The following is a 22,968-nucleotide window of genomic DNA, read 5'->3' on the forward strand; positions in this document are numbered from 1 at the left end:
AAAAGAAATAAAAAAAAAGATTTAGGACATAATTACAGCTGAAGGGGACATTTCCAGCTGGTTTCTCTTTGTAAAGATCAAGAGACAAAGGTACAGAAAGTTTTCATGTGACGTCAGTAGAGTCTTTCCCAAAAATATCTTTTAACTAAGATATAGCTGATATTCACAGTAAGAGAAAAACAAACAGAAAACCTTTCAATCACACTTTAGACACATACCAGTTACACTTTGTTGAAAACCGGGTCCAAACATTTTCTAAAAATTATAATTTCGGACTTCCAGAAGTTTATCAGGGATTTCAAAGTCTTTCAGTGTCTCCTTCTAACTGGAATTCTTGTCGCTGAAATTTAACCCTCCAGATTGCCCAGGGAGATAAAGACAACTAGAAAAACAGGTTGTTTGGCCTCAGCGCAGGCCTAATGCAGTAGAACGGTAGGGAGCCTCACCTTAGCAGCAGTAGCTAGGGGACATTCTATGGCTCTTCTATTCAAAGTCCTCTGAATACGTAGGGGAGGGCTTGCACCAGACAGGGCAATTTGCCAGAGAGCCAGCCAATAGAGCTAAGCCAAGACGAGGTTAAACTATTGTTTTGGCTTAACAAGCAAGAGTGAGCAAGGACAAAAGAAAAGCGGACAAAAGAATAGTAAGAAAATACCTGACCATTGAAGTGTAACACATCAACTTATTTTGCTACTTTAAATATAAGTTAAAAGGTACATCCTAAGATGAAAAACAACATCCTGGAACAGGGATCTAGAGAGAAATAAAGTTCAGGGTCTACGACAGTCCAGCAAGTTTCCACCAAACCTGAGCCTCATCTTTTTTTTTTTAAAGAACTTCTGTTTTCATCAGTGACAAGGTACAGTCTGTGGTCCGAAATTCACTTACCCATGCATGTCAGTTAGGTCCACTTAAATAAATTCTTTTTATTCCTTATTCCAGAGACAGAGTATCCAAAATCATGGAAAAGAAAATCCAGCAGTATCCACAAAAGATTATCCCTGAACGATGTCTTATAAAAAAGTGTGTGAGAGAAAAGTAGTCTCCAGTTCCTGCTCAGTTATTCCATTCACAGCGTTTCATTAAAACAGACGAACTGTCTTTTTGGCTCTCCAGTAATACGTTTCCAGCTGTGGCTATACAGCAATGTGGCTTGAGGAGAGATCCTTCAGAGGCAAAGCTTGTTCACACACTGAGCGTGTGTTCAGGGACTGCCTGCAAGAAGCCAAACCCACTATGTGATGTCACTGGTGTCAAATTTCAGCGAGAAGAGGGAGGAGGCTGCGAGGCCTTACCTTTTTGAACCTTGACCAATGAGAAACAATTTTGTAGTGCACCTGCATATAGGAAGAAAAGGTTTGAGGTAGGAGTACACATGATGTTATGTATTCTCTATTCTCCATTATGTCTTTTCTATCTACCACCTCTGAGGGGGCCAATGTGACCTATTGTACGCTCATATGCAGGCTTATCCTTAACTGGACCAAAAACAGCATGTCCAATATGCCCAATTCTAATTTTGAATGGAAGTCCTTTGTGTATTTCAAAATCAATCGGTGTAAACAAAATGTGACCTTGAAACAAACAAGCATTCCCAGAGGACTGTGCCAATATAACATGTCCGGTAACATGTTTTGGGGGTAATTAATTTGTTTCAAGAAATTATTTTTGCCCTCTCTCTCTCTCTCTCTCTCGCTCTCTCTCTCTTGCTGGAAAAAAAAAGAAAATAAATATGCAAAATCCTCATTCTTAAATCAGCAAGGCGTTGAGTACACACACATATACACAAGTCCCAAACACACTGGTTCTCACTCCCTCCGGTCAAACTCTGCTAGCCATGGAGCTAATCATCCACAACAGATGTTCAGAAATGTTCAGTTGGATTTATGACAGAGCTCAGAGGAACAGCCAAGTCAGCCTCTGGTGCTGTTTTTCTCTTCCGTCCTACAAGGACAAGGGATTGCACTGAGAGAGGATGTCAGCACAACCATTCTCTTCCCCCAAAATTCCCTCGCTCTCTGAGATTCACCATCCGAGACGACAGCGCCTTAATAGATCACAGAGCCTCAGGACCTTGGGGAGAGGTTTGCTCATTTATCCCAATAATACTGTGTGGACTGTAACTTGACTCATCCAGCAATGCTTCAACAATGTTTCGCCCTCGACGTAATGATGTTTTTTTTATGCATTTCAGTGGCACTGCTGACGCTGCAAGGCCTGACCTGGTCCGGGACAAATGTTTTTAGATGGAGCCATATATAATACCATGTTGCATTAACAATTAAATTATACATTACAAACAATATCATAATACAAAAGTACTTTCTGAAAGGGAAGATAAACTTTAAGAATTGCCATACTGTTGGCTAGTGTAATTCCTACTGATCTAAAAAGGGCAGTCCTGCAAATCAGGGCTACATGATATGGTAGAAAAATCATAATGTGATTATTTTGCCAAAAATTGAGATTGCAATATGATTCATGATTAGGGACAATGATAATTTTGGCCTCACAATGTTCATTTTCACTGAAAAAAACTATTAAAAACATGATAATGGGACATTTGTTTGGGTCTGGACCAAACAAAAATGTTTTCTTACATCTGGAGAACAAGATTTGACAACCAGTGCAACTCTGCAGTGATACAGCTCTTCATTATAATGCTACTTTGTCACACATTTGAACCTTTATCATGATTGGGATATTGCACTTGGCCATGGTTCAATTTTGATTATATTTCCATTAATTGCGCAGCCCTACTGCAGACACAGTCAAGACCATAACAAAAGATATTCAGAGTGAAGTTCTAAAAAGCCAGTATGATGGTTTCACGCAAAGAGCAGCAATGTCGAATGTCTTCTAGGCTTAAACTCTGCTGTAGGAAATGGCGAAGTGCAATGTGTTCTAGATTTCTCTTTGTCGTTAACAATGGGAGACAGTCTGATTTTACTGGAGGCAAAACACTGCACATAACAGAGTTTTCAGCAAGAGAAAGAATTGTTTTATCTTTAACTTTTCCTTCTAGTTTAGAACTAGGATGTGGGCCATCTGATTAAAAAGTAATTCAGTTTGTACAGCCTGACATATAAACATTTTCAAGCTGTTTGTGCAATAATCTCACTAATAAAAATGGGATCTCAAGCATACAACATGCACAAAAACTCAACCTGACATGTAAGGGTTCTTAATGAAGAGTTTCTGGGATTTGGACTGTTTGTTGGACAAAAGATGCTATGAAAATGGCACTTTGGGCTCTGAGAAATTTTGATGAGCATATTGACAGTGTCATAGACTAAATGATTAATCAATAATTAAAATAATATAGCAGACCATTTACCTATATCACCCTACTTAGATCAAAATTATCTGTAAAAGCAGAACAACCAATCTGGACATTTTGGAAGCCTACAAACTCATGAGAGTTTGAGGGAACCTTCTGGAGAATAATTATTACACCCACACAGCCCTGAGGAGAGGAGAAAAAGTATTTTTGTGGGTGTAAAGAGTCTGCCAACTCAAATGTCACATTCATCTGAGATCAAATTGCTGAACAAATCACTCAGTGGTAAAAGGTAGAAGTACAGATTAGATTGGCTGGTGGTCTTAACATAAGAGTGGGTGAGAAAATTAATTGTGAGCTACAGTAATGCAGTGTAGTGTGTCAGTTGCACAACATGAGCCATTTCATCTGTAGTAGTGTAATCTCATTTTAGTGCAATGTAAAACTCAAAACACAGATGGACTCCAACAGTAACCCTCTATGCGAGATTAAAACTGTTGCCTCGAGTGAGGTATTGTGTCTCAGGCAGTTTTAGGACTTATCTCTTGCCCCACCCCCCAAGAGCTTGAATAGAGTTGGAAACACCCCCTACCAAGTCTGAGAATTTATAACATTGTGACAACCACCCATCCCCCGCTCATTTCATTAGACTGAAAAAAAGGTCGACACCTCTTCCATCTGAAGAAGGGCGGCCTCTCACTGACTTTCTGCTATCAGATAAAAGATTAATGTGAAAGCTTGATTTTATGTGATCGACGTTTTTTCTGGCTTTCCGGCGTTATTTTGTGAAACATTACATTTACTAAATCTGTTGTGCAGCTCCAGGGTTATCTGCAGGTAAAGACCACCTGGATCAAGACCAACAGCTCAGCATCATTGGGTGGGAAACTGCACTGGCTGATGACCAATGGGATTGGCCCTGGGGCTTTATCAATAAAACGTTCTGCCCCGTGTAACAAGTCTGCCAAAACATTTTAACAAGAGTCAGCTCCGAGGTAAGAAAGCAAGTTTTTCGGTCTGGTGTCAGAAGAGCACATATTGACTGAATAACTGATGTCTATCATTATAGGAATATATACTGCATTTGGAAACACTGCAGCCTACCACTATCTAAAACCACAATTCAGCGAAGCATTAGCTATTATCTAAAGTCATACATTTTTTAAAACTTCCTTTAAATGACATCTAAAACAAATGTGCTTTATCCCCCATTCAGAGGGTCACTGATAAACACAATTCTGGCTGCATGCCTGTGAAAAAATGCTGACCTGTGTCGTAAACACTGAGCTGTGAAAGTCAGTGTGCTGCTGCTGATGGGCTCTTAAGACTAGCACTATGTCATCACGTCCAAGAGCACAGCTGGGCAACACCTGTTAGCTTAGAATTCCCAGCCCAATTCACAATTTACTGAGGCTTGGCTACTGATATGGTCTATTTGTAAGCTAATTTAACTCCAGATTGAAATCAGGTGGTTCTTATATCCTATACATGGATCATATTCTAACCAACAAACAGTGGTTAAGGGTACTTGCAAATTATCACTGTAATGTACCTCTGGCAGCAAGTCAGAGCTATGCATCTGGTGATCTAATTATATGTCATTTTCTCCATACAAGCCATCATATTTTCATTCATCAGTTAAGTGAATAAAAGAGCGGCATTTGCACAGAGTAGATAGCTGAGCACAAAATGGTTATCTTTACAATGCAAAGTAGGCCAATGCATCTCTGAGCCCGCAAAAATGAATGAAAATGTCCAAACAGTCCAAACACCAAGGGCACACTTTTGGCCCAGAATTTTTCTCAGGACTGTCTGCAGATAACGCTGGCTCCAGCGCTGAGAGGGAAGGTGATGGCACACGACGACAGGAGGTGTGAAAAAGACAAGGACAGTGGGAAACAGAGCACATAAAAACACAGATAAGATTGGCTTCGCTGTGTTGACCTTCAGTGAGTGCCTGCGTGTACGTGCCTGTACAGACGTGTCTGTGTGTGTTAAGCATGTGAATTTGTGCATGTGTCCCCTAGTCTGTGTTTCTATATGCGTCCATGGAGGTGCGTCTGACTGCATGCCTATATTGATTTGTTAGTTACAGAGTGAGAGAAAGGAATAAAGAAATAAGACTAAGACGGGTAGAAGTGCGAGGGGAACGCACTTATTTTCCTCCTCCTCGTTGAAAATCAAAAACAACGAGCGCTCTCCATTACACTCTGCTGCTGACAACTGGCGGGGCACGCTCTCTAAAGGGAACAGCAGAGCGTGCCGCCGAATGCATGAGACAAATCATTTTTATCTGGGACCCTGGCGGGTATTGACAAACCGGGGGTGCATTTAGATAGCCCAATTAAAATGGGGAAATGAAGCGACATTGAGGCACTTTACAGCGCTGTGCCCCCTCTTCACCCTCTGGCCCCGCTGCACTCCCTGAATCTCTCCAGAGACTGACTTCCTTGCCTACTGCTCTCAGTGAAGGGTACGGGGGTGGCAATGAAAGCAAAGAAACGGGTGGCTCAGAAAAGTCGCTTTGAGGTGAAATACATCGGGAGGTTCTGTTTGTGAGAGCACAAGTGACGTAGCATCATTTTTATTGTTTCATCTTGCATACAGAATTTTTGCAGAGTCCTCTTGGGGAGTAATAGTCACTTCTGTAGCACTGAGGAGATCCCCAATGGGTGGAGAGGCATACAGCAGGGTCTGGAACAGCGTGCAAGACTGGGGACTAAATGCAACTCTGTGCGACTTCAAAGGGTATGTTGGCGATCAATGATATGGATGTTGGCTCCATTTATCCCAACGTGTCTTAGCGGGTGACCTTCAATGTCATCCTCTGCCTACTCTAAAGCCTGCATGGTTCAATCTACTTCTTTTCTCACCTGAATACGACTCCCCTTGGTCTAATTTTCAGGCCTCTATTTGTCTTTTTGATCAATGATCATTCCACTGAGATTACTGTCAGGCAGACTTTTAGAACAGATAGCCACCTCAGCACTGACAAACAACAAAACTCTCCTTCGCCGGTTTCCTTGAAGTATACAAAAGGGTTACGAGAGCAGGATATCGCAAGACGTCTCACCTTTTGTCTAGGTGGAGAGTGATAGCAAAAGCAGCCTAGTTTGCTCTCCAGTCAGGAAAAGTCAGCATGGAGAAAGAGTAATGCCTGGGTGTGCTATGGCCAGCTGTTCAACAGTGTTACATTTCACAGGCTAGCGTCAACAGATCCACAAAGATCTACAATGCATTCTGTGATGTTTTTGTCAGCAGAGAAACTGATACCTGCTTCTTTTATGATGTAGTTCTCCCTGAACCTTGTCAAACCATGTCCTTATCTCATGTTAAAATTGTCAACTACAAACTACAATCATTTTCATCTAGCCACTCATCTCAAGAGAGTGAGGAAAACCAGCAACAAACAGCAACATTTTTACAGAGATTAACAGCACGATGCCAAATTCTGCCTTTTTTAAAGTGTCTTCTGGTGCGTTTTCCCCTTAAAACAGATATTCCCCAGTGGCTGAGAAAACCATCATCAAAACAAGTACAGACTTGCACACACATCAAATGTTTCAAAAGAATAGGTCAAGGATACGATCCAAACAGGGGCTAGCACTTTCTGCAGCATCTCGGATGGAGAAAATATGCAGTGTGCTGAGGAGACTTTGATAAATCTGAAAAACTTTCAGTGAGGTTCCTAATAAAAGCCCCACAGAGCAGTGAGTCTCTCCCAACCCGAGGAGGCTACACTTTGTCTCTGACAAGACAGCCTTCCAGATGCTTTCCCTCCATAAATTTCTGCCTCACACAGAGGATAAGGTGCTAGCACTCAAGAAGATAAGTAGCCTGGCTGGCTACAGTGAAATGTGTCAACTACTTTTAAAATACACTCTAAGCTTTGTGGATGTTCAGCGTCAATGTTCAACCACACAAAAACGACCACATATGATTCTGTGCAGTGATTCTCATGCTTCCCTGGACTTGTTTTATCATAGAACAAACCGTCATGTGTCTTTATAAAGCATTTTATTATTCTAATAATTTCACATTGGCATGCAGGAAAAACAACTCGGACACAAAGGGATGCATTCAAAACCAGAAATGAACTTCAGCATTGTTAATAGCTCTCATTAGGAAATCTCCCCAAGCTTTGCACCAGAGTGCATCACTTTAGTGGAATCGAAAGGAGAGGGAATGAAATTATTCCCTCTGTTGGAGTAGGCTGCTTACACTGCTAAAAGGAAATAAACCACAAATTATGAGCTCGCCCCTCGCATGAAAAACTGATAATGGGCTGAGCACTTATGGCTTAGGCTATATAATGATATAGTAGCAATAGCTTGCAAATATATCTAAATATTACATGATTATATTGACATATTGGATACAAAAAATATATCCAACATCCAATATATATAGTACATATGATATAGTAAGAATGAAACTTTAATGTGCAGGCTGTATCCTATATTTTGCTTTCCTCCTACAGTCACTAAATGCTGTCTAAAAGTTTAAATATAACCATTAGACAATGAGATGTTAAAATTGAGTCAGCATCAGTCATGGTCTTCCACATATTCAAAACAAACCCAAAGAAATTCTCCCATTTGTCCCAAACACAGACATCAACATGCCGAGGACGCACGCACTCTCACACACACACACTCACGCACACATGCGCTCGTGTACACACACACACACACACACACACACACACACACAATTCAACAGATGAAAAGCCTGCCAAATAAAAGAGTAATCCATCACTCATGCCATTTTGCATTTGCAGGGTCTCTCTCCTCGACAATAGCTGGACTGACAGTGAAAGATAAGGGCCCTCTGTTGACCAAAACGGTGAACACATCAAAGAAAAGAGACTAAAATGATCCGATGTTTTGTGTGGAAATTAGTATTGAGTATCCAAGGTTATAAGAACTACAACAAGACTGATTAAAAATGTGGTTTTATTTTACTTCAAACTTAGACTTAGGCTAGACCTGACAGTAATACTGGATCCTCTATATTTAAGAGGTGTTAAATAACAAGTATGAGCTGAAGATTGTCCTGCAAGTGGATTACACAGTGTTTTTGAATACACTCAATAAATAACTAAATAACTGACCAAGGCTAAACAGTAATCTGAACCTACCACAGTTTTACAGGAATTCTTAGTGCTTTTCTCTTCATTAACCATGTATAGCAGAGAGTAACAAATGGACCTCAACTGACTGACTACAAAGCTAGCCCAAAATAATTAAGGAAATGAAATATTCAACATAAAACTTCTTATTATAGCATCAGTGGCTCATAAATTTATAGAGAAGAAATGAGTGGATTAATTTGAGTGCTAATGGAGAACAAAGCCAGTCATTTCCCTTTCCTCCCATTCAGCTTCACTGAGCCTTTTAAGTGTTACACCTTCTATTACTTATCTCTGGGATTTCTGACGCGTGGCAGATCAGGCAAACTGGGTTCAGGGCATTGGTCTCTATCGTTATAAAAGAGGAATCTGCGGCTAAAGGAGCAAGCTAATAATGACAAAGATCTGAGCTTAAGTGCTGCAGGGGGAAAGAACAATTTTTCAAATAGTCCAGAGCCCTCTGTGCCGTTTTTACCTCTTGATGGGGGAAAGTAGAAGTGCTAAAGTGCAGTGAAGCTCTTTGAGCTGGGAACCCAAAAAAATAAAAAGAAAACACTGTATCTCAGACACAGATATACCTGTGAGTGAGGAAAATACCCAGACATCCTAACCTTCAACTCAGACCTATTATATATTTTTTTATATACATATACTGTATACATATAGCAGGGCTGTAACTAATGATTATATGAAATGTCAATTAATCTGTTGTTTATTTTCTCTATTAATAATATTAATATATATAAACACCACAACAATATATATATAACTCTTTAAATTGTCTTTAAATTTCTCTTTAAATTTCCATCTACTATATTTTAAATGTTTTACATAATTTTATCAGCAAATTTGTTACTGTGTCTAAAAGCTCTTCCACAGAATGTCTTATATTGACATATTGAAATATTTTTGCACCCTCTTGCCTAGAGCACATGTTGAAGCTTACTAAGACCTCTGGGACTTTGACAGTCAAGTCAGGCCAACTGTCAAGTCGCTTTCTGACGCCAGTGGCTCATGTGACAGAAAAACCAAGTACTGACTTTGAGGATGTGATCAGCAACACGGAGCTGAAAATCAAAAAGCAAAAGATTCAAAACCATGTTTATACAATTTTCATGAATTATAGACGTGTTAACTCATGTACTCTGTCATAGTTTACCTTTTTGCCTCCAAAGAGACAGTAGCATGTTGTATATAGGCACCCAAGTGTAATATTAAAGAAACCTTAAATGTAATACGATTTGAATTAAGTGATTTAATGTCATTTAATGCTAACTTCTGAGGGTTACAAACAGTATTACTTGTATACTGTGTATGTTTCTAGGTAATTACAAGTTAAAATACTACATCTCAAACTAAAAAAGATAGATTTGTTCTTATCGCGTGTGCACTGGGTGTGTCAAAGGGATAAACATTCTTGGAGTTACTTAATTCCATTTAGGCTCCCGACTGTCTGACCTACCAGCATGGCATTAACAGGTCCACCATGTGGGTGGCACTGAGGCACCCAAGAACAACCCCTACTTCCGACAGCAATCATATATTTCAGGCCGAGGTCAAAGTCATACTGTAGGTCACACTGTCGCTATTGCTACCCAGTAAACACAGCATGCCTTCATGACCACAGATTAGACTTTAAGAGGTGCTGCATGGTTTAAAGTTAGTCTGTCAAAAAAGGTACGGCCCCTCCTCGTTCCACAAGTCGATCTCTCTGCTCGGAGCCATGCAGCTGATCCCATCGGACAGCCCCAAACTGAAATGGTAGGTGAACCGTGATGTAATTTCCTCCAGCATCTCCTGATGCGTTTCGCCTGGTGTTCGCCTATGAAGAGGCTTCCCGCTAGGAAAATGTTCAGATCACTTCAGATCTCTGTAATGAGTTTTGCCACTCCAGTTATATCTCTGACAATATTAGGTACAGCACTGCAGTGGACAAATGCCACCTCTCTGTCACCATGTGTGAATGGCCAGGGTTACACTTGTCTTTTAGATGTGACCTTTGTGTTTGGATGTGGCAAAGGTGATGCTTCCACATTTGACACTTCAATGTGAACTGTCTGATTGGTCTTTTCTACATTATAATTTAATGCAGGTACCTGAAACATCAAGACTGGAGCCGTATATGCCCACCTGATAATGAGATCTGATAGGGGTATAGGAGGAGCCAGGCCAGTGCACAATGTTGATTTTTAGCCCAGATCTCACGTTTCAGGTGTATACAGCTGACAGTTATGCAACCCTCCTTGATTGTTTGCATTGTAAATACTGGTGTAACCATAACAAAAGAGTGCTGCCTGTAACATCTAATAACATCTTAAAACATCCATTGTAAAAAGCTTTTACTTTATGCATAATGATGTACAGATAGAATCGGTTGTTCTTTCTAGAATCAAAAGGACAATGCCTGCTAAAAAGGTTATAACTGCAGGAAGACCATAAAATAATGAAATATTCAAAAATATGGGTATCAGCGTACAGTATATGTTGTCCAATATACATTTATGAAATCTTTCTTAATGCAGAACATAATGCAGAAAAGGTGCTTGGGGTAATTTAAAATTGCTGAATTTGCAGTGAAGTTTGATGATGTCATTTTGACAATAAAGTTTATTGTTAAACTGTAAAATTTCCTGCATCGTTATCGACATTTTCAAGAGTCATCTTAAAACACACTTTCACTCATTAGCCTTTAACTGCACCTAATGCTGTTGGTGCTGTGACAATATGATGGCAATATATTATCAATAATTATATTGCTGCCAATGTTGTTAAATGAATGCTGCTATAATGACAGTGACAATATATTATTATTGCTGTTATTATTTTTAAATGATTATTATTACTGTATCGTTACTCTTATTTCCTTTTCCTCTCTTGTGTTTGTCTCCTTTTGTTTTATTTGGCTTTCCTCTGTGTGCTGTCAGGCGATTTGGATCAACTGTGTTGTGTGCAAAGCACTTTATAAATAAAGTTGAGTTGAGCTGAGAGTTGAGTCTATTATATGTTCATGTATCATTATCACAATCCTTTAATGCCCTAATATCGGTACCGGCATCTGCCACAAAAATTGGTTTAACTCTACTTCAAGTACATAATAGTGCAATGCATTCAAATACAAGAGCCCTGCAATAAAAGCTACCATTTTGCTACTTTGTCCCTTCCCAGTAAACATATAGTGGGATGAAACAACGTGAATATCTTTCAGTATAATGTAAAAAACACAACAGATTACACCCTTGAAAACTGCAACTAAAATGGAACAGCATTACCTTCACACAGACGGCATTTATTTCAGGACCATTGTCCATTACACTGTGTAATGTTTATGTTATTGTGTCCACCCCTTGCACATTACTGTGGTGATAATAATGTATTCTTGGGGAAAATAACTCCTCTGGAAACCCTATGCCTAATTTTCCTGGGGAGAGGTCTAGCAAATGTGTCACCAGATGGCCAATACTTGTGGGCGTACAAGCCACTGTGGCAGCAAAATATGTTCACTGCTGAATTAAACTAACCTTGTGTCCCTAAAGTGACTATGCAGATTAGTCTATATGTCAAATACCCTAAACCAAATTGGCAATTTAAATCAAGTAGCTTAACAGTGACTAAATAATACAAATGGGGGAATGAGAATAGTCTCTGGGGCAAAATATGACTCAAGTTTCAGTAGCAAGTTGGACAGCCACATCAAATTTCAACAATTAAAACTGTCTTGGGTGTCACATTAGCTTAATACATAAATTTAAAGAGTAAATATATTCCCCCTTTAGCCTGACATTTGCTGGCATACAGCAGTATCAACTGTTCAGAAAATCTTGGAGTCTAATAGCCTATATTTCTGGATTTTCTCGGGTGTTCATTTTTATCTTAGATACCTTGGGTAAAATCTACACACAAATCACAGATAAAACAACACACAGGCCTCCATTTGCAATTGCAAATAGGCCTCTGAACTCAATCAATACACATTATTGGCTCAGTAAGGGCCAGGATTTGTAAGAAAACCAAGATCAAGTCTAAGAGGAAATCCTTTGAACTTCCTGACTTGAAATCTGAATGAATATTTCCTCTTACCTCGATGGCAAACCGTTTATTCATCATCATTTATGTCAAAATGAGGCCACACTATAATTTCCAAATGTACAGCCTAAATGACATCAGCTTTCCCAGGCACAGCACCCCAGTAAAGATGAAAATAATCAGAGCAGACAAGAAATTACAAAAACATGCTGTGACCTTTCAAGTCTGAGGGGGAAAGGCTGTGTATACATTTACAAAATGTGAAGGGAGAGTAAAAAAAAATCCCATCACAGAAATTGGAGTGTGACTAATGGGTAGTGAAAGAACTGGTCTCTAACCTGAACTCCAAATAATCTTGCTCAAGTCTCCATGGCCACTTTGGGGGAGCAGTGGGGGGTTTGACAAGGGGAATGGAGGACCACCTGCACACCCAGCGGAGCCAGCTCTGTACTGGCACCACCATTTGTTACGCTCTGGATTCCCATTACTTCAGAGCTAGGTTGGCTGGGAAATCCATCTCCTGGTGTCAGGTTTATCAAACTTCTATGCAAAGTGCAAGGGTGGAATGGAGGAGAAGGATCATAGTCATGCATGGAGCCTACGAAGGACAGAGGTGTCTTCACTTCTCATGTTTTAAATTCAGTGTATCACAGTATGTGGGCTCACCTACCTCTTTTCCAATGTTAAAATAAAGACATGAAATATTATAACATAATTTTAGAACATTGTGAAGCCTAAGATACATGCCTCCACATTAAAATTATAAGTAGCAGCATTATATGCATGAAAACCAGCCTCAGCAAGCTTAGTGTCAGCCCCAAATTTAATGGGCACTTGACACACGCTGCTAACAGAGGTATTATATGCTGTATATTAGAGGGCAGCATTAGCCAAGCCTGGTTTGAATGCCAAGCTGGGAAAGTCAGCAGAGAGGAGTAAGGCCTTTAACCTCCAACAGTTTCATTGGAGCTTAACACTGGCCAACAATATAAAAACTATGATTTCAGGTGTTTCCTATTTAGTGTGAATAGAAAAATGTAACATTTTCACGATTCAGATGAACAAGAAATCTTTGAATTAAAATCAAGTAAAAAATAAAGTAAAAAGGTTCACAAATGTGAACCACGTGACCAAGCTCACTTTAATATCATTGTAAATTGGATATCTTACCTGGGTTTTGGACATCAACAAACAGAAACTTGTTTTTCACCATTTTTTTCAGACTAAATAATAAATTAAAAGTAATCAAAAAATGACAGATAGATTAATTGAATATTAAATTAATGCTTAATTGCACTCCTAAATTTTACAGAGGCCTAAAAATTATATTTATAGTAGAAATTGAATAGTTAAAGACTTGAATAGTTAAATCCTAACCAGCTCCACATGTAGAGATTATAATATTTTAAAATGAAAAAAAAAGGAAAAAGACCACCAGTAACTGATCTGCACTTAGTATCTAATTTAAGTGTCAGAATGTGCATCAAGATCCCTACTTCCAGGTGTAACACCTGATACATAAAGGACATTGCTGAGTGCAAGTGTGTCTTTGTTGGGTTCAGAAAGGTTAGAAAATAGGGGCAACAGAGGTTTTTCCACTTATAGAGACAGAGATCCCCGAGGCTTATCCTTTCTACATGCTTCTCTGCATCAATAATACAGACTGACATGCACAAGATACTCTCAAGGAGAGCCAGTCAGTTTGCTTCACCAGAGTGCTTGCCATGAAATAAACAAATGAGAACTGACAATCCTTGTGATAGTCCATACATCCTCATGAACAAGACACATCCTCTACTCTGTCCCTCCCCTATGGACTTTACACAGAATCCAGGTGTCTTTGTGTTCTGTAACAAAACACATTACCGAGACGAAAGGAGCACCACCCCAAAGACTCAAAAATAGTTCAGCTTTAATTCAAGGTTCTATGCAAAATCGGGAAAAGGAACATCAAGTGTTGCTGTGTGAGCCGTGTAAATGGTTATGAAATACAGATCAGATCTACTGAGCACCTGGGAGCGGCAGCACTGAGAACACAAACACAATAGTAAAATGTCTGTCAGGAGTTGAAACAGACCTGGAAGAGCATAGAAATTGTATTAGTTGCAATAATGTATAGTTCCCAGTGGGATTTTATAACAGAAGTGTGGGAAAGAACAAGAATGTGCTACAAATGCATTAAACTGTACCTATAATCAAATTTGTACGAGTCTTTTCCCCAGCAAATCACCACAACAGGAAGACACTGTTGATATCATTACATCCAATAACTTATTCAGGAAACATAGGAAGCTAGCCCAGATACTGAAGTCAAAATTAGCTGAAGACTGACTGTACAAACATTCTGCTTGATTGGTGGCAATCCATGTAATGTTAATTCAGAAAGTCACTTCACATTATTACACAGTATTTTGATTAGGAACGGGTTCTTCAAAGGAAGTTGCTACAGTCAAATGTATTAAAAACACATTTGTGTAGTACAATTAGCAGAGGATTTTAGGTATACAACATTTTATAAAAGCTGAGGAAATTGTCAATCTGGGCAAAAACAGATGGGATATAAATTCCCTTGAGTTCCAACACATTAATTCAAAATTTGTCTACTCCTGCTGATATTCACACTTTTTTTTTCTAAAGCCTGGCAGCATTTCATATGAAAGCATTGTTCTAAATAGCTAACAATCATTCATAGGTGCGAACAGCAAATCTTTTTTGGTTGATCCAAACACAGTAAGAATGAACTACCTGAATGACACTTTTATTAACATGCTACGTTTGTATTGTTCGAACATATGTGACTCCAATTAAAGACGTTCCTCATGTAACATAAAAGATCTATGGCAAGCTTAGTATATAATTCAGTTAGGATGTAGTTTGAGAATTGAAACCAGGGCTGCATGATAAGTGAAAAAAAATTAAAATTGCAATTTGAAAGATATTGTTATTGCTACATAAGTGATTTTAGTGGGAATGGTAATTATTGTAATTTAATTTATACTAAGAAAAGATAAAATAATAGATGTGAGTTTTGCTAGGGTTTCTACTAAACAAGCATGTTCCCTTATGTCTGGAGAGTATGATTTATAGCACCAGTGTTCAGTCTCTGTAGCACCACATAATGCTTTGTTTATAATAATGGTAGGTTGTCACATCATTATTTTAATAACATTTTGATTGAATGTGCAGCCCTAATTTTAAGTCTTACTTAAGATCAGATGTCAGTCACTCAGACTTTGAATTGCTTTGGTCTTTATGAAAAAAAACTCACTGATGTAGAGTCACAGTATAAGACCAATATGGTAGGTTTGAGAAGAAGAAAGAAAAGTTACTCATATGATGCATTTCTACAGCTTTGCTCTAAACCTCCTAATTAGTTCAGACATTCTGCTTAGTGGCTTGGCATTTTAGCCACAGGGGGGCTTATACAGTAAATTGTATTGGACATGCAAGCAGAAGGACACAACCTAAAAGGCTGATTCAGGAGTCTAAATCCTATGCTCTTCTAAACATTGTCAAACAAGCAAGAGCAGAGAACACTATTAAAATTCCATGCTAAATGGTGGCTAGAATTAGCTATTCCTCATGCAAAGTCACAGTATTTTTGTGAAGGTGTGGAAAATAAGCGTCAAACTTAACAATACTAGGACATTAGCAATTTGCAGGAACAAGCAATTATCCTTTTGAAATTTCACACAAGTCTATCCCACATAAACTTGTTATCACAGGAGTTATTCAGCAGCGGAAAGGCCTGGATAGAGATGTTCATTAGCCTATTGCTGAGACAAACACATTTGATGGATTAAACAGTCAAATATAACAAGATGCTTGAACTGCTGTCCTGGTTGTTAAGGGAGATCAAAGTGGGGCCTGAGGGTCTGGTAAGTATGAGGAGCAGGATTGGTTCAGCAGAGCTCCAAAAGAACAAGTGCTGGACCAAGGAGATACGACATCAGACGTGCGCGCTGCATTCCCTTAGGCCTGTTCTTTCAAAACTGTCAGCCTGCCTACCAAATGAGCTGCAAAGGAGGAGGGCACAAACACTCTTTCAGAAAGCACTTCTAATCTAACAATAAGCATAAGCCTCATTTGGTAATGTGCCGTCGCAGTGAATCAGGTTGAATATGGAAAAATCCATTTGATTTTTTTTTTTTTTAGATGCCACCCCCTGTAAATTCTCTTCCTACTGTGAAAAATGTGACACATTTCAGAGAAAAAAAATCAAATCCTAGATGCAATTATGGTCTCATGTGTGCTGATAGGTATGCTTGGGATTTATTTTCAAAAAACATGTAATTTTTTTTTAAATAAATAAATTAAATGCATGCAGTAAGATCAACCACTTTATAGAATTTAATACTTTCACCAAATTACATGTTGTGCTCGGGAGGATACCCAAGGTTTTGAATTTCAAGCCAGGAAGACCAGACATCAAATACGGACAGTAAATATATGGATGCATAAGGCACTCACACTGCTGTTGGGAGTACTTTTCTCAGTGACACATACTATATTTGCTTGCTGATGGATTGCCTGTCTGCCTGCACTAGTGCACATAGAGTAAGGAGACAGAAGTGCTGATGAAATGTTTTTTGCTTAGCTTTCGGGCATATCACAACATATAGGCCTAAATTGTGTGTTTCCGTGACATTTCTGCAATTCAACAGTATCGATTTAGTATTTTCTTTTAATGTAGGTTCTTCTTTCTTTTTCAAACTTTCTAACAGAATTAGGCCTGGCTGTGTTCATTGTTCAGGCCAGAATATACTCAAAATGAAGCTTTGATCTGACAGTCGTAAAGCTTAGGAAAGCTCTTTTCTACTCAAAGAATTTCATAGTTCTCTCTAAGACTAAATAGTGCTGAAACAAGTGATAGACCAACAGAAAGTCCCCAAATGACTTTAGGATTGCAGACGAGTCATTTTTCAAGGAAAACATACCATATCATAAATGTGAGCATTTGTTGCTTTTATCTGTTTTACATCATTATGATGACAATAGAATAAATCATTAATAAATTTTTTTCAAATGCCAAATTTACTGTAAAATGTATCAATAGATTAACCAATGATGAAATTAGTCATAAATCATTGGATTCTTACAATTCAATATAAAGAAATAATACACCTACTTCCAGCTTACAACACTCCACCTTTAGGTGCAGCCATTACCAAAATGTATCAACAACTCGGCTTCCCAACATGGAGGATGACGAAATATACAGCTTGTACTTTTAAAGTTCCCAGCCTTAGAATTAGTCACCTCTCAGTTAGCAGCTGTACCTTAAGTAATATTTGAAACAAACGTGAAGAGAAGCTATACAGTAAAGCAGTTTCTGTGGTGAGAACATCAGCTGAGAGGCTGGTATTGACTTGACACGCCAAATAATTCCCTTAATGTGTCTAAATCCACACAGGAATGCATGAAGATATGTCTGAGAAAAATGGCAACCAGTGCTGCATTGTTGCCATAGGAGGATGTATTACCACAGTACTGGTGCAAGTGTGACCGATCAATTTAACTTCCTCCTGAAAAACAACACGGCGAGTGGGGAAAATCAGCATCTGCTCTGTCCCACCCTCTGTTACATCTGCGGACCTTTGAAAGACATATGATATAATACAATGCTCAGTTTTTGAGAGACGTAAACGAAAGAGCAAGAAAAGGGAGGAAACTATGAGAAAGGGAAGGAGAGGGAGGCTTTTGTCTCCGCATTTCTCACGGTGGGTATCGGAAACAGCCAGATGCTGTCCATCACAAGTGAGGGCCAGAGAATAGACTGCCCTATTTGTCTAATGAAGAGGTCAAGGGGTGGGGGGTGCGAGGCAAGTGGGGCATAGCCAAGCCGGTCACAATGCCATACCCAAAGTACTCATTCCAAAAGAGTCAGATTACCCATAGCATGGTATGGGTAATAAATGTGTAGAATAAATGTGTATGACCCAATAGTTAGTCAGACATTCAGAAACGATGGAAAAACTATGCAACGCAAGGCAAATAAGCTCCACCTACCAGCCACTGCCAACCTTTCAGACAACTCTTCATTAATTGCTGAGGAGCTGTCAGTAATTACTGTAATTACTGTTTTTCTAATGTAATGCTTTTCTCCATTTAACAATATAAACTGAATGCCTTTGTTGTGGAGGTGTAACAGTATACAAATTTGACGGTTTGTATGTCGGTCATAGTTTAATATCTTTCCAATACAATAAACAAAAGAATCACAGAATATAACATTTTTTTAATTTATTTTTTGAAAAAACACTGCTAAATGTGGCTCAATGGCCAAAGGTTGGCCCAAAAATGTGCCTATTAAGACAAGTGTCGTTTGCTTAAATTAGAGCCAGCAGTGCAATTGAAGCTTTGCACACTTAGTTAAAGCGACTCACTTCATTATCATGTTTTACACAGTTTAGTAGCCCTGGAGGTCCATCCATTCGTGCAGAAAGCCAAAAGAGAGATTGCTCATTTATATAGGGCAGGCATAACCGCACAATGTGAAGGAACAACATAGCATTGCTCAAGCTGGGTGCTTTAAACTGAAAATGTTGCAGGCCAAACTGAACATCCTGTACCAAATAGTTTGCGATGAATACACAGGTTTTTAGAACAGTTCTTGGGGTAATTGAAGTTACCACTATATTGAATGTCTGATTATAGTGAATGACTTTTAGTGAGAAACATGCTGTATTTTTACAGACGACTGCGAGAAAGCTTTGTCACATGGTGCATTGACAAACACCTGAAGTTCAATATCAGCAAAACCAATGAGATTGTGGTGGAGAATTCAGTATCCAAACAAATGTGAAATATGGTAATAATCCCCCCATCTATTCCTGAGTTATAGTGTTGATTTCTAGAAAAATATTTTGGCAGAACATTACGATCTCACAGTGAAGTTGACCTTTTGGATATATAATGTCATCACGTCATCATCTTATCCTATTAGACATCTTTCTTTAATCTCCCTTAATTAGCATGAATTCTTGAGTTGTGGTTCAAAACATATTTGGCGAGGTCACAGCGTCCTAACTAGTTCATCCTTGAGTCCAGGTGGACATTTGTGCCAAAAAGAAATTCCTTCAAGCCATTCTCTAGATATCGCGTTCACAAGAATGGGACGTACGGACAGACGTTTGTACGGACAAGGACAAGACTTTCATTGCTAATGACTGCTTCACTTTAATTGGGTTGCACATATGGTAAAGAAGGAACTAGAACCTGAATGTACACTTCACAGTGTCTTTCTGTTATCAAGATGGAGAAACAGGGCAGTCGCTGCAGCATGTTGAACCAGCAATCTATAGTCCTCAAGCTGGAGGCTATAAAACTGAATAAAAACATCTTTAACAACCTCTTTTGTAGCAGAAACACTCCAACAGACATTTGTCATCTCCAGAGGGTCAATACCACACAGTACTTAAACCAGGGTTATCCATAGCTTAAGACCCAATACATAGGCAAAAAAACAGATACACAATGTCTTCTGCAAAGCCATGCTCCATTTTATGTGCTGCAGTTTCAAGGCCAAAATAGACAACACTAAATGGAATAAATGAAGTACAAAATTATCAAACAACTTGAACAGAGTAAAAAGGAGTAGTCGAGGGTTTTAGCGGCTCTGATTGTAATAACTTGGCCCTTCTACACAAAAACAGATGATTGAATTTCTGCTGATTGTTCTGCATGCCGTGAACATTTTCAGAAAGTGTAACTCAAGTATGGAGGGAAAAAAACTGTCCGACAATTTTGAGGCGTCATTTCAATTAAAATATAAATAGCTTCCATGGAAAGGACAGCATTCACAGAACTGTATTGTTGCGCTTTCTTTCTTCAAAAAAGCCTGACCTCCTCATGTATTAAGAGGCTGTGTGCTGTACTGTGCAACCTGACAAGGTGTGTCATACATTTCATTATAACATCTGCATAATGGCTAATGCTGTTACCATAGTAACACCTGTGATTGATGGCTTTGTTAAGAGGAATAGTTACACACCATTAAATTGGTGTAATAGTGCATGGCAGTCATCTCAATAACCAGGGACAAAGCAATTACCAAGTCATTAAAAAAGGAATAGACTAATACAACATGGTGCACACAAGTATGAGTGACATGCCTTGAGATCAGCTGGCATGGATTTTTTTTAACAAAAATAAAAATGTATTTTGTGTGTACAAACTGTGTATTCTGTGAATTTCTTGGTATTAGATTTTTGTGCAATCTAGCATGGATGCAGTTTGGATCAATTCTGATTATCTCTACATACAAACAGTTGCACTGAAATTGCTCTTTTTTATCAGGAATGTGAAACAAAGTGTGTCTTCTCTCACACATTACATATGCCCCCTCATCTTACACTACAGATGCTCAGTGTCAGCCTGAATGCTCATTTCCATGAGGATTACATTCAACTGTGTCTTGATAATAATTTGATGGTGAAGTCAAGAGTACTTGTTCACAGGAATACCTCCCTTCTCTGCATCCAACTAGCCAGGGACAGAGCACAGCAGTACTGGCAATGATTGAGAGAACTCAAAATTCAAATGAGAGAGGAGATGGAGTGACACAGATGTGCTGTTGTTCAGAGAGAGCAGCATGCATACAGGGTAGGCACGCAGAGCCACGCACCACCACACACAAAGCTATATACACGTGCATAGACAGCCGCGCCACTCAATCATCTTGGTCGAGGGCCAATCCATCTATGCTGGTTGACTGGGATCCAATCACCATTCCCAACAGGGCCAGAATGAAAGAATGGCAGACAGCCTGTGAACAGGCCCACTCCCTCATGGTAGATTGATGAGACAAATCTTGGGGCGGTTCATGAGGCATCCCATATCGAAACGAACATACCATAAAAAATCTCTGATGTCACAAGGCACTTGGAAACAGGCCTTTTTTTACCTTACCCAAGGATGGAGCGTGTACTTGTTTTTTCTGCATTTCTGTGTCCAAAAAGAAGAAGCCGTTTTTGTCATTCAACCATAAGAAGCACATTAGGATGTGTCATGAGTTTCAATTTCATTTGTCCCGAGCGGATAACAGTCATTTTCTTGTGTTTAATGCTGCAAAACATTCTCATTCTCTTCAAGCAATGCAGAAACATCTTGAGATGAGTGCAAAATAGAGCAACGGTGACAAGAAAAGAAGCTTTACATGGATTCAAAGTTCTTAAAAAGGAAAAACTTTTTGATTGTCAGTCAGGGGATTAAATTGTGTATTTTGAGTGTATTAGCTGGATACTGAGTCACTTATGAAATACCTACTATATCTTACTCGTTGACAGAATAGGCAAGTGTAATTAGGGCTAAAAGGAGCACGAGAAATGAAAGAAAACAGCAAAAACTAAAACTAGTAAAAACATTAGTGTGTCATTCTCATTATGGAAAGCTCTTAATATGGACGAAATAGTTTTAATTGAAGCTGATGTTTTTGTGTTTGGTTGGACAGGCACAAACTGAATTAATCATTTTTGACTAACCAGATTAATCTTTTCATTAATTATTATGCTGTGTTGTACCGGCTGTTTTACAGGGCAAGTCGGAGCCTTTAGGGAAAATTCTTGGGAAAATCCCTTAGTGTTCCTTGAACTGACTCTGAATAATTTAAAATATATTATTTTTAACAACTCCATAATATTAATTGGCCCTCACTGCACATTTAGAATTCATGAGTAAGCCTTCTTTGCTAACAGATAGAAGCCTTTCTGTAAGTGTAATCAGCACTAACATGGAAAATCACGGAGAATGGCTATTCATGAGGCTAGTTAGTCTCCACATCCGTTTTGCCACAACATTAATGGGACCTGATGTGGGAGTGTGAAAAAGCTGCAATGCCAACATACTGTGCAGAGTAGGTGCTGCTGGCTCTGCTTACAGTATGGCCATTTAGTCAGTGTTTGCAGTATTTTTCCTAAAAAGTCAGCCAGATACATCTGCCATGCACAGCAATCGCCTACACATGTAATCGTATTCATCATTTTAGCCTTGAAAGTGGTTACACAATGGAACAAACAATGTGCAGTAGTTCCTTTTGTGTCAAAGTTGCAAAAATTACGTGATGTCACATCTGCTCCAAGTGCTCCTCTGACTAACTCTGAGGTGACATCCAGTAAGGCTGTCGGAACAAATTTCAATATTCAATCTGAGCTGATTATGAAAATCATACCAATTTAAACCAGCTCACAAAACTGTTTTGTTTTTGTTTTTTTCTGGCTTTCGACTCCTCTATGTGAAAGCTAACATTTTGCAATTATCAACTCAAACCTTTCAAGAAAATGAACACTGAAAGGCTGTGAGTACAGAATCAACTCCATGATAACATGTTAAACATTCGTCATGCCTTGCTTTAATAAATCACTAGCACAAAGACCAAAGTCACTTGTATGGGCTTGTGTGCAAAACCAAACATCTTTGATTTCATTTAATGCATGATACTGAGTGTGTGCCTTGCTATATTATATCATGTGATTGATAAAATAAGCTAGTAAGCCCAAAAACCTTTTTGATCATCATGAAACAAATCAGTGAGTAG

At 38.9% G+C, this 22,968-nt stretch overlaps 1 protein-coding gene across 13 annotated transcripts in view; it reads right to left on the reverse strand.

The window, feature by feature from the left end:
• ptprfb (protein tyrosine phosphatase receptor type Fb) overlaps positions 1–22,968 on the reverse strand; it is a 169,702-nt gene that overhangs the window by 127,235 nt on the left and 19,499 nt on the right. Inside the window, exon 1 of one of the 13 annotated variants that reach the window (XM_084369361.1) lies at positions 889–1,169. The exons of the other annotated variants lie outside the window; for them this stretch is intronic. The gene's annotated coding sequence lies outside the window, so the exon portion shown is untranslated. Of the gene's footprint in view, positions 1–888; positions 1,170–22,968 lie in introns of those variants that run through there. 13 annotated transcript variants of the gene reach the window in all.

Source organism: Pagrus pagrus, assembly GCF_965226575.1.
Source record: "Pagrus pagrus genome assembly, chromosome: 12".
NCBI lineage: Eukaryota > Metazoa > Chordata > Actinopteri > Spariformes > Sparidae > Pagrus > Pagrus pagrus.